The sequence below is a fragment of the Ochlerotatus camptorhynchus genome, unplaced genomic scaffold, assembly GCF_037179485.1.
Source record: "Ochlerotatus camptorhynchus isolate MF236.1 unplaced genomic scaffold, CSIRO-AGI_Acam_v1.1 ptg000085l, whole genome shotgun sequence".
NCBI classification, from domain to species: Eukaryota; Metazoa; Arthropoda; class Insecta; order Diptera; family Culicidae; genus Ochlerotatus; species Ochlerotatus camptorhynchus.
This window is the reverse complement of record NW_027040575.1, coordinates 1,643,725-1,655,458: the sequence shown is the minus strand read 5'-3', so window position 1 is coordinate 1,655,458 and position 11,734 is coordinate 1,643,725.

Here is an 11,734-nt window from a genome sequence, read left to right as displayed (position 1 = left end):
TCACATCCTCGACGATGACATCCCAAGTTTACATCGAAGAATGCCTGAAAAAGCGTGTATTACCGTTCATCCGCAAGCATAGGGGCAAGGTCATCTTTTGGCCCGATTTGGCCAGCTGCCACTACTCCAAGGTGGTTCCGGAGTGATATCCTGCCAACTAGATCGATTTTGTCCCCAAACTAATGAATCCTCTGAATTTCCCGGAATTTCAACCAATCGAAATTTGACTTGTAAATTTGATTTGTAAATTTCAAAGCAGCGACTTCGACGAAGCGGCGGAGCAGTCAAGGACATCCATCAAATGTGGGCAAAGTGGAAGAAATGCACTGATTCCGTGTCCGAGTTTCCACTGTGTGAGCGCTGATGGTTTCCATCAAGAGGAGATTTCGTCCGAACTGGAGAAATGTAACCATCTAATGCTGTAACTTTGATTTTTTATAAAAGAACTGTAAAGCAACCATTAATGGACTTTTTAAACTTATTGAATCATGAATTACAGGTATTTTTGTGCGTACCAATTTACTTTTAGTCAGCCTTTATCCTGGGCCAGGGAACAACATGTGCCAGTTTCCAGACAGATGAGTAATACTCGGAACAAGTCTGTATCCAAAACATCTCTCATGGCATTGTTGGACGTTAAAAAAGCATTCGATAATGTCTGGCACGATGGCCTGGTCTTCAAATTGCAGCGATATGGTCTTCCAATCTTCCTTGTTAAGATCATAAAAAAAAGTATCTCTCCGACAGGACTTTCCGAGTCTCTCTGAATGGCATCACATCGGATGTCTTCAACATCGATGCGGGTGTTCCACAAGGAAGTATCCTTGGACCCATCTTGTTCAACCTGTTCACCTCCGATATGCCGGCTCTCCCTGATGGTGGATCGTTGGCCCTGTTCGCAGATAACACATCCATCATCTATGAGGGTAGGGCCATTGGAGCTTTGACAGCCAAACTTCAGAGAGGACTGGATGTCCTGTCTGATTATTTCAACAGCTGGTGAATCCGTATAAACATGGTGAAGACCCAGGTCATCATATTTCCTCATTCAAAATTTCCAAGACTTATTCTGAGAATAGAATAATAAGAATCTGAGAATAATAAGATCAACTTAAACGACAAAGTAGTGGAATGGTACAAAGAGGTAGTCTACCTCGGCCTTACACTCAACAGCAAGCTGCTTTTCAGGGAAAATGTTGACAAAACGAAAACAAAATGCAACATTCTGATTAGATCCCTGTATCCGCTCATCAACAGGAGATCCACTCTGTCCCCGAAAATCAAGCTTGCTGTCTACAAGCAAATTATCCTTCCCATAATCGAGTACGGTATGCCAATCTGGGAGAGTTGCACCAAATGCCATCAACTTAAACTCCAAAGGATCCAGAACAAGATCCTTAGGATGATCCTAAACAGTCCTCCACGGACGCGAAATTCTGAGGTCCACCGGCTGGATGGTCTTCAGACTCTAGAAGGGCGTAGAACGGTCTTCTTGGAAAGGTTCAGAGACACCTGTATGATATCAGATGTTAAATCAATATACAATCATAATCAACAGAAATAATCGTAATTTCACTACTTCTACCTCCCTTAGCTCAGTCGGTAAACGCGCAGCTAAAAAGCAACCCATGCTGGAGGTGGCTGGCTTTGATTCCCGGTGCGGTCTAGGAATTACTTTTTCAATCTGAGATTGTTGCATCATAGAAATCCAAGCACCACATGCGGCCCACAATCATCGCAGCTAGGCCCTTATGATTCTGAACGCTAGATTCAATAAAATAAGTGTTCCAAAACCGAAACATACTCAACTCGTCGAAAAGTGCCTTTGATTGAGTTTAATTTCTTGTTTCTTTCAACTGATTATTATATCATAGGGGCTACGTGCATGTCTTGGTCTCAGGGCACCGAAATCTACTTGACTTTTTTGTAGTGTGTATATTTTAGAATATACCCATTTAGAGGCGTAAAAAGAAAAGTAAACAAGTTTCTCTATCCTAGATCTACACACTTAGAAACAACTAATTTTGCACGTTACAGAATCCCCCGAGATATACAATTAAGTGCTCCGAGACTTTTTTCCTTTATTTAACGTCGGTCTCTGTTCCGCAATCTAGTGCCAATCACCGACGGACATCGATTGCCATCCATTGACGGCAACCGAATGTGCAAGGAAGGCAGCTTCCACACCTGCGTAGGATATCGCACCCATTCACAACACACATGGGCCGGGACCAACGGCTTTACTTCCCTTCCGAAGGAAGACGTGACCAGAGATTTTTATGCCCCAGAAAAATCCCACCGGGATTGAATCCAGACCCATTGGGGTGTTAGAAAGCAGTCACGCTTACCACTACACCACCGGCGCCGGCTAAGTGCTCCGAGACTGAAAAGTTTGTTACTCAACGAAAAGTTGGCTTCGCCAATACTTTAACCTATTATCGTCAGGGGGTAAACAAAGTCCTAGAGCACTCAAATTTGGCCAATAGCTGCTCTGAAACACAATGTATCCACATGCCAAAACTGAGCTCTCAAGAACTTTGTTTACCCCCCTGACGATAATAGGTTAAGGTATTGCCGAAGCCAACTTTTCCCCTTGTATGTCAGTATCAGAGCACCGAAATTAACAAGAAATTTTCTAAGAGTTTAGATTCTGCCTTGGACTTGGAAGGTTTCTACCTTCGGCAATATATGTGGAACTTCATGTAAAACTGTTGACTAAAAGTTGACCCCTTTTCAGCGTTGCCAGAATGTTTTAAAGCTTATCGGTATCAAAGATTTTGAAAAATCGGTATTTTTTTTTTTTCCTTTATTTAACGTCGGTCTCTGTTCCGCAATCTAGTGCCAATCACCGACGGACATCGATTGCCATCCATTGACGGCAATTGAATGTGCAGGAAGGCAGCTTCCACACCTGCGTAGGATATCGCACCCATTCACAACACACATGGGCCGGGACCAACGGCTTTACTTCCCTTCCGAAGGAAGACGTGACCAGAGATTTTTATGCCCCAGAAAAATCCCACCGGGATTGAATCCAGACCCATTGGGGTGTTAGAAAGCAGTCACGCTTACCACTACACCACCGGCGCCGGCTAAGTGCTCCGAGACTGAAAAGTTTGTTACTCAACGAAAAGTTGGCTTCGCCAATACTTTAACCTATTATCGTCAGGGGGTAAACAAAGTCCTAGAGCACTCAAATTTGGCCAATAGCTGCTCTGAAACACAATGTATCCACATGCCAAAATTGAGCTCTCAAGAACTTTGTTTACCCCCCTGACGATAATAGGTTAAGGTATTGCCGAAGCCAACTTTTCCCCTTGTATGTCAGTATCAGAGCACCGAAATTAACAAGAAATTTTCTAAGAGTTTAGATTCTGCCTTGGACTTGGAAGGTTTCTACCTTCGGCAATATATGTGGAACTTCATGTAAAACTGTTGACTAAAAGTTGACCCCTTTTCAGCGTTGCCAGAATGTTTTAAAGCTTATCGGTATCAAAGATTTTGAAAAATCGGTATTTTTTTTTCTTTTCCTTTATTTAACGTCGGTCTCTGTTCCGCAATCTAGTGCCAATCACCGACGGACATCGATTGCCATCCATTGACGGCAATTGAATGTGCAGGAAGGCAGCTTCCACACCTGCGTAGGATATCGCACCCATTCAACAACACACATGGGCCGGGACCAACGGCTTTACTTCCCTTCCGAAGGAAGACGTGACCAGAGATTTTTATGCCTCAGAAAAATCCCACCTACCTCGGCTGGGATTGAACCCAGACCCATCGGGGTGTTAGAAAGCAGTCACGCTTACCACTACACCACCGGCGCCGGCTATAAAATCGGTATTTATCGGTATTCACTATTTTAATTAATTTTAAAGTTTTGCCGTTTTTGAAAGCGAAGTTTTGTATCTTTTGGACTATGATTGGAAAATTCCAGAAGAAAACTCCGGGGAATGTTTGAATTAGCTTCTGGAAGAAGCTGAAAACAACTTCCAAAGAAAGGAGAAAGAAGCTCTCCTGGACAAAATTTGAGGAAAGTTCTGAGAGAAGTCGGAAAATCATCCGCGAAACTTCCAAGACATAAATTGAGAAACTTCTGGCAAAAATTTAAAGAAACATTCAGAAAAATTGGGATTTCACTGTCAAAGTAAGGCAGAAAAGTTTCGGAAATCGGAAATAAATTCCAGAAGTAGTCATTTACAGGGGAAGCCAGAATGAGCTCGGAAAAACCTTCCAATAGAAGTAAAAAAACCAACTGGACAAAATTCCAGACCTAGACGAAAAAAATTACGGGGAGAAGTTAAATTGAACTTCCTGGAGAAGACGGAAGAAACTTCCTAAGGTAGATTGGAAAAAAAAATCTGGAGGAAGTCGGAAGCCAGAGCGCTAACGGAACAGTCGAAAGAAATAAGGACATAATTCCGGAAGAAAGAGCTCTTGGGGGATGTTCTAATGATCCAGAAAATTTTCCAAATGGTCATAAACATCACTGAAGACCCCGCAATGCCCCTGAAGTTTTTGGAACATTCCTGAAATGTACTTAGGAATATTCCATATTTCCTCGGACTGTTTTGGAGTAATCTGATCATCTTTGAAATACTCGGAACTTCCCTGATTATAATGAGACTACCGGAATATCTCTAATAAACTTTGAAGGTTTCTAGACTTTCTTGAAGATTACAAAAAATTTTAAGCGCTCTCATAATTTTCTTGAATATATTGTAACATCAGCATTGAAGTTCTCTGATCTTCCCGATTTTTCTAATTTTTAAAAGTTATCATCACTGCAAGCACGGAACTTCCCATTAAATGTTCTCACAATGTGCTAATGTTCATGTAACTTCCCTTACGTTTCTTAAATTTGCATGAGCCCCTCGGAACATTGCTGAAGTTTTCGGAAATTGTCTTAGTTTCTCGGAACTCCTTTAAAATTTCAGCGACTTTCTTGAAATTTATTGATCTGTCCTGATGTTCTCGGAGCTTCCTTAAGTTCTCAATTCTCCTGAAACTTATGGAACTGTCCTTAAAACCATTAAATTTTTCCAGGAGTTCTTTAGACTTGTGAAGCATCCAAAATATTTATGATGTTTCCTTAAGTTCACTGGAGTTTTCTGGACCGGGTTTCAGAATTTCAACAGAAGTTATTGAAACATTCTTCAATTTATCGAAACTTACCGGGTTTCAGAATTTCAACAGAAGTTATTGAAACATTCTTCAATTTATCGAAACTTACTCAAAAGTATGGACTTTTCTGAAGTTTCAGAGCTTCTTAAAAGTTTCTGCAGCTAGTGTGGATCCGCAAAATCTGGAAGTATCCCTAAAGTTCCGGAAAACTTTAAAAAACTGGCGGGAAAAGATGGAAGACTCATTCGAGCGAAGGCTGAAGAAGCTTCCAAGGGAAGTCAAATAAGTTTCCGAGAGGAATCGTAAAATAATTTACGATGTAAGGTGGAAGATAATTCAGGAAGTTAAATAATGTTTAAAAAGTATGTCCCTATTCCCCCGGAATTAACAGAAAGAGCCATCAACTGTTTATCGATTCATGGGCATCCAAAAACGGTGAGGAAATTGAAACATTAATCGAAAGAGTATCCATAAGATATTTTTAAAGATGATTTTTTTTTTTAATTTTAAAGTCTCAAAAAAATTGAGATATTCAAAAAGATACAAGTCTCTCACAATAATTTTCTCCAAAATTCAAGTGCGGGCAGGCAATAATCTTGTTGATTATTTAATAAAATCGGTATAAATCGGTATAAAACCTCAAAAATCGGTATTCTGAGTAACCTTATCTGTATATCGGTATCTAGTTCGGAAATCGGTATAAATACCGATAAATCGGTATATCTGGCAACGCTGCCCCTTTTTTGTGTGTCCTCAGTAGTATAACTGGTATAGTTGAACATCGATCTGTCAAAATTAAATTTTCGTGATTCGACACTGAGTCTTTATATGGGCAAATGTCGGAAACGCAAACAATGGCTTCTTTCGTAAATATCTTGTAATTCAAAGTCAATCCATGTAACCCAGCAATTCTATCAGCTATGGGGACTTTCTCTATACACAAACATCGTGGTGGCTTACTTGAGCGAGTTTTCATTCTCAAGAAATTCGTGGAAAAGTCAGTGTTTACGTTTGTGACATCGGCCCTTATCAAAGAAAATCAGATATTTGGTTGCATGCTCAGTACACGTTATTTGAAAACTACACAAATTTGAGTAAAATCCACCCTGATCGGTCAAAACTGAATCTATCAAAAAATGGGTAAACTATGTTGGGAGTGACAGTTTAACAATTGAACAACGTGGGTCTGATCCATGCCAATGTTGCTCATGTGTCAGCTTGTCACTCCCAACATAGTTTCCCAATTTTTGAGCAGGTTCAGTTGTGACCAATCTGGGAGGATTCTACCCAAATTGGTTTTGAAATGACGTGTAAGTATTGACGTTGACGGTGGCTTTCTAGCTCTTTACTCCTACACGGTAACCGCAAAATACCCAATAATGACTACAAAGTAAGCATTTTCGAGGGAGACTGGGACTACCCATTAAATGAGTAAAAATATTACCCATATATGAGTATTTGTTATTCAAAAATGAATACTTACTACTTGTTTTTGAAGTTGTAATTACTCATAAATGGGTAAAATGTTACTCCTTTAATGGATAGTCCCAGTTTCCATAGCAAATGCGTAATTTGTAGTCATTATTGGGTATTTTGCGGTTACCGTGTACGGTAACATTCCGAAGTCTAGCGGATTTTGTCTTATCTCTTCACTCCACCATGGTACCAGCGAGCTACCGTCTCTTCATGCAAAGATTAACAGGATCTAATGAGATTTTTCACTGGAGTGAAAGGGTAAGGTAATGTTTAACATGTTTATCGCACAGACTGACGTTTGCTTATGGGATTTTACCATAGGAGTAAAGAGCTACAGAGTGACCGAAAAGTCCGATGTGCGGTATAAGAGGTGAGGAGAAAGGAAACTAGTGGACTCTTTCGTTCTCGCGTTTTCTTACGCAGCAACAGACGTGACGTTACGTCTGCTGTTGCATAAGAACACCGTCAGAATGAAAGAGTCCACTATTTTTTTTTTTTTTAACTTTTTATTTGTTCCAAATTCAAAATAAATTACATTTCATTTTTAACCTAGGTGCTCCAGTTACTACAGTAACTTACCAGCCTTAATTGTTATGATATATATCTAAGTGTTTTTACATTGTTCCTGTCTTGGCAATTCAGTATTTTAAACAGGTTTTTTAAACCTGCATGTCAGTATAACAATTGATAGCTTAAAACTAAATAACTAAAACTAAATCTTATCTAAGTATAAAGGGAATTAATCGTTGCAATTGAGGATTGTAACGATTTTTGCCGGAAATTATTAATTATTTTGTTGGACATTTGTGCTAAAGTCTCAACATTCGAAATTCTATGTACTTCGGTAGTACTGTACCAGGGAGGCAACTTCAAAATCATCTTCAGAACTTTGTTCTGAATCCTTTGAAGTGCTTTTTTCCTGGTAGTGCAACAACTAGACCATATTGGCACAGCGTAAAGCATGGCCGGTCTAAAAACTTGTTTAAATATTAGAAGTTTATTCGTCAGGCAAAGTTTGGATTTCCTGTTTATAAGAGGATACAAACATTTTATATATTTGTTACATTTGGCTTGAATGCCCTCAATGTGATCTTTAAAAGTTAATTTATGGTCAAGTATTAATCCAAGATATTTCACTTGGTTTGACCAGGAAATTGGAACTCCGTTCATAGTGACTATGTGACTACTACTAGGTTTCAAAAACGAAGCTCTAGGCTTATGTGGAAATATTATAAGTTGAGTTTTGGAAGCGTTGGGAGAAATCTTCCATTTTTGTAAATAAGAAGAGAAAATATCTAAACTTTTCTGCAGTCTGCTGCAAATAACACGAAGACTTCTTCCTTTAGCGGAAATGCCTGTGTCATCAGCGAACAAAGATTTGTGGCAACCCTGAGGCAAATCAGGGAGGTCCGAAGTGAAAATGTTATACAATATAGGCCCAAGAATGCTACCCTGAGGAACTCCTGCTCTAACAGGTAGTCGATTAGATTTGGAATTTTGATAATTTACCTGCAGAGTTCTGTCAGTTAAATAATTTTGAACTAATTTCATAACGTAAAGTGGAAAATTAAACTTTTTCAATTTAGCAATCAAACCTTCATGCCAAACACTGTCGAATGCTTTTTCTATGTCTAGAAGAGCAACTCCAGTTGAGTGGCCTTCAGATTTGTTTGAACGAATTAAATTGGTAACTCTCAAGAGTTGATGAGTAGTTGAATGCCCATGGCGAAATCCAAACTGCTCATCTGCAAAAATTGAGTTCGTGTTGATGTGAAGCATCATTCTATTCAAAATTATTTTTTCAAAAAGTTTACTTATTGAAGAAAGCAAACTTATTGGACGGTAGCTAGAAGCTTCAGCTGGATTTTTATCCGGCTTCAAAATTGGAACAACTTTTGCATTTTTCCATTTATCAGGAAAGTATGCCAAATGGAAACATCTGTTAAATAATTTTACCAGGAAAGACAAGGTACTCTCTGGGAGTTTTTTGATGAGGATATAGAAAATACCATCATCACCTGGAGCTTTCATATTTTGAAATTTTTTGGTTATAGACCTTACTTCGTCCAAATCAGTCCCCCAGGAATCATCAAAAATATTTTCCCGAGAGAAAATATTCAGAAAATCCCGAGCAACCTGATTCTCAATAGGACTAGTAAGACCCAAACTGAAATTATGGGAACTCTCGAATTGCTTAGCAAGTTTCTGAGCTTTTTCCAAATTTGTGATCAAAATTTTACCACCTTCTTTAAGCGCTGGAATTGGCTTTTGAGGTTTTTTCAAAATTTTTGTGAGTTTCCAAAAGGGTTTGGAACTCGGGTCTTATTTAGAAACATTATTTTCAAAAGTTTTGTTCCTCAGGGCAAAGAATCGCTTTTTAATTTGTTTTTGCAAATCCCGCCAGATTACTTTCATGGCAGGATCGCGTGTTCTTTGAAATTGTCTCCTACGGACATTTTTAAGACGGATCAAGAGCTGAAGATCATCGTCTATTATAATTGAATCGAATTTAACCTCGCATTTTGGTACTGAGGCAGCTCTTGCTTCAACTATAGAAGTAGTCAGAGATTCAAGAGCATAATTAATTTCATCTTTGGTTTGCAAAGGAATATTTGGATCGAAGTTATATTCCATAAATGTTCGATACTGCTCCCAATCAGCTCTATGGTAATTGAAAGTAGAGCTGTTGAGATTACAAATTATTTCTTGGGATATTTCAAAAGTTACTGGAAGGTGATCAGAACCGAAGTCAGCATGGGTAACCAATTGGCTACAAAGTTGACATGAATCAGTTAAGACCAAATCAATAGTGGAGGGATTTCTTGCAGAAGAAAAGCATGTTTGGCTGTTTGGATATTGAATAGTGTAATAACCTGCAGAACAATCATCAAACAGAATATTACCATTGGAATTGCTTTGAGCATTATTCCATGAGCGGTGTTTTGCATTAAAATCACCAATAATGAAGAATTTAGACCTATGACGGGTAAGTTTCTGGAGGTCACCCTTGAGAAAATTCTTTTGCTGGCCTACGCATTGGAATGGCAAATAGGCAGCTATAAACGTAAGTTGTCCAAATTTTGTTTCAACAGAAACTCCCAAAGTTTCAAAAACTTTGGTTTCAAATGAAGAAAGAATTTTATGCTTGATTCGTCTTTGAATAATGATGGCAACGCCACCACAGGGTCCATCAAGACGATCATTTCTATAAATCAAGTAATTTGCGTCCATCTTAACCTTATGGTCAGGTTTAAGGAACGTTTCAGTTATAACGGCAATATGCACGTTATGAACTCTCAAAAAATTAAATAGCTCGTCTTCATTATCTTTAAGAGATCGAGCATTCCAATTTAAAATGTTTAATGCTTTAAAATCCATTACTGAATTTTAAAGTCATGACAATATTATTAGCAAATTTTACTCCAGTTTGAATAGCATCAAACATGGAGTTAGATTTAAGCATATCAGAAATCATGTCAATTAATGAATTCTGTAAAAATTCCATTTTAGGAGCAGTAATGCTTCCTAAGTCAAAATTGTCAAAATTTCCGTTAGAATTACGTTGGTTAGTATTTTGATTTCTACCCGCTGCAATAGCAGCATAGGTAGCTCCATTAACTCGCTGAACATTGTTAGCAGCGAGGGGAGTAGGTACAGATGAAACATTTGAAGCAGGGGTGATATTTGTACCTACGGGTACGAATGTAGAATTTGTTCCTCGCTGACCGTTGTTAACAGCAGAGGAATTTGTACCTGGTCGGAAACGTGGAGCGTTTCCTACCTGTCGGTTAGAACGAGATTGTAGGATCGCTTTGCGAGTCTTACATTCCCAAAAATTGGATTTGCGGTTTTCACCACAATTTGAACATTTAAATTTCTTAGGATCTTCCTTCACAGGACAGTCGTCCTTTGCGTGAGAGGAATCACCACAATTCATGCATTTAGCTGGCATGTAGCAATTTTTAGTTCCGTGACCCCATCCCTGGCACTTACGGCACTGAGTGAGGTTTTGGAAATTTCCTCCAGTCTTCCTGAAGTGTTCCCACTTCACTCGGACATGGAGCATAAGGCTAGCTTTTTCTAAGGCCTTAAGGTTGTTTAGTTCACTAGACTTGAAGTGAACTAAATAAAAATCATTAGAAATCCCGTTGCGCGAATCGCCAGGACGGGATTTCATTTTCATTTTGATTACTTGGAGTGGCACAACTCCAAGTAATTTTGCCAGTTCATCTTTGATCTGATCCAGGGATTCACCACTGGGCAGTCCTTTCATGACAACCTTGAACACACGTTCAGTTTTGGTGTCGTAAGTAAAAAATTTGTGCTTCTTCTCAGTAAGATACTTGAGAAGACATTTAAATCCGTCCAAGGTTTCAGCCAATACACGGCATTCACCCCGACGTCCAATTTGTAGTGAAAACTTAACTTTCACGAAATTCAAAAGTTCCATGCGAAGAGCATGGAAATCGGTAGTGGTTATCACAATAGGGGGAATCTTTTCCTTCTTGGCATTAAGCCGGGAAAGTTTACTAGAATTTTTCTTGGATGATGGATCATTCTCATCATTCGTGAGCAAATCAAATTGACTACTCAAATTAATTTCTTCAGAAGGGGGGTCAAGAGTTTGCCCCTTTCTTTTGCGTTTAGGCGCCATGGCGGCAGTAAATTTTTTATCCAAATCGACTTCCAAGCAGATTACTATAAGAATCTGAAGGATCGAAGAGGAATTTTCCAAATCGATATCCAAGAAGGATTACCTCGGGTAGGGTCCAAACAAGGATCGAAGAGGAATAAGAGGAGTTGAACAAGGTAGAAAATTTTTACAGGTTGAGCACTGAAAAGTGCGATTATGCGATTATCCAAATCGACTTCCAAGCAGATTACTATAAGAATCTGAAGGATCGAAGAGGAATTTTCCAAATCGATATCCAAGAAGGATTACCTCGGGTAGGGTCCAAACAAGGATCGAAGAGGAATAAGAGGAGTTGAACAAGGTAGAAAATTTTTACAGGTTGAGCACTGAAAAGTGCTGTTTAAATTTGTTGTAGCTTTAGGTAGTAGTAACACTTCCTTAAGCAAAAAGCAAATAGATCCGCACGGCAAGAGAGCACGATGCGGACTGAAAGAGTCCACT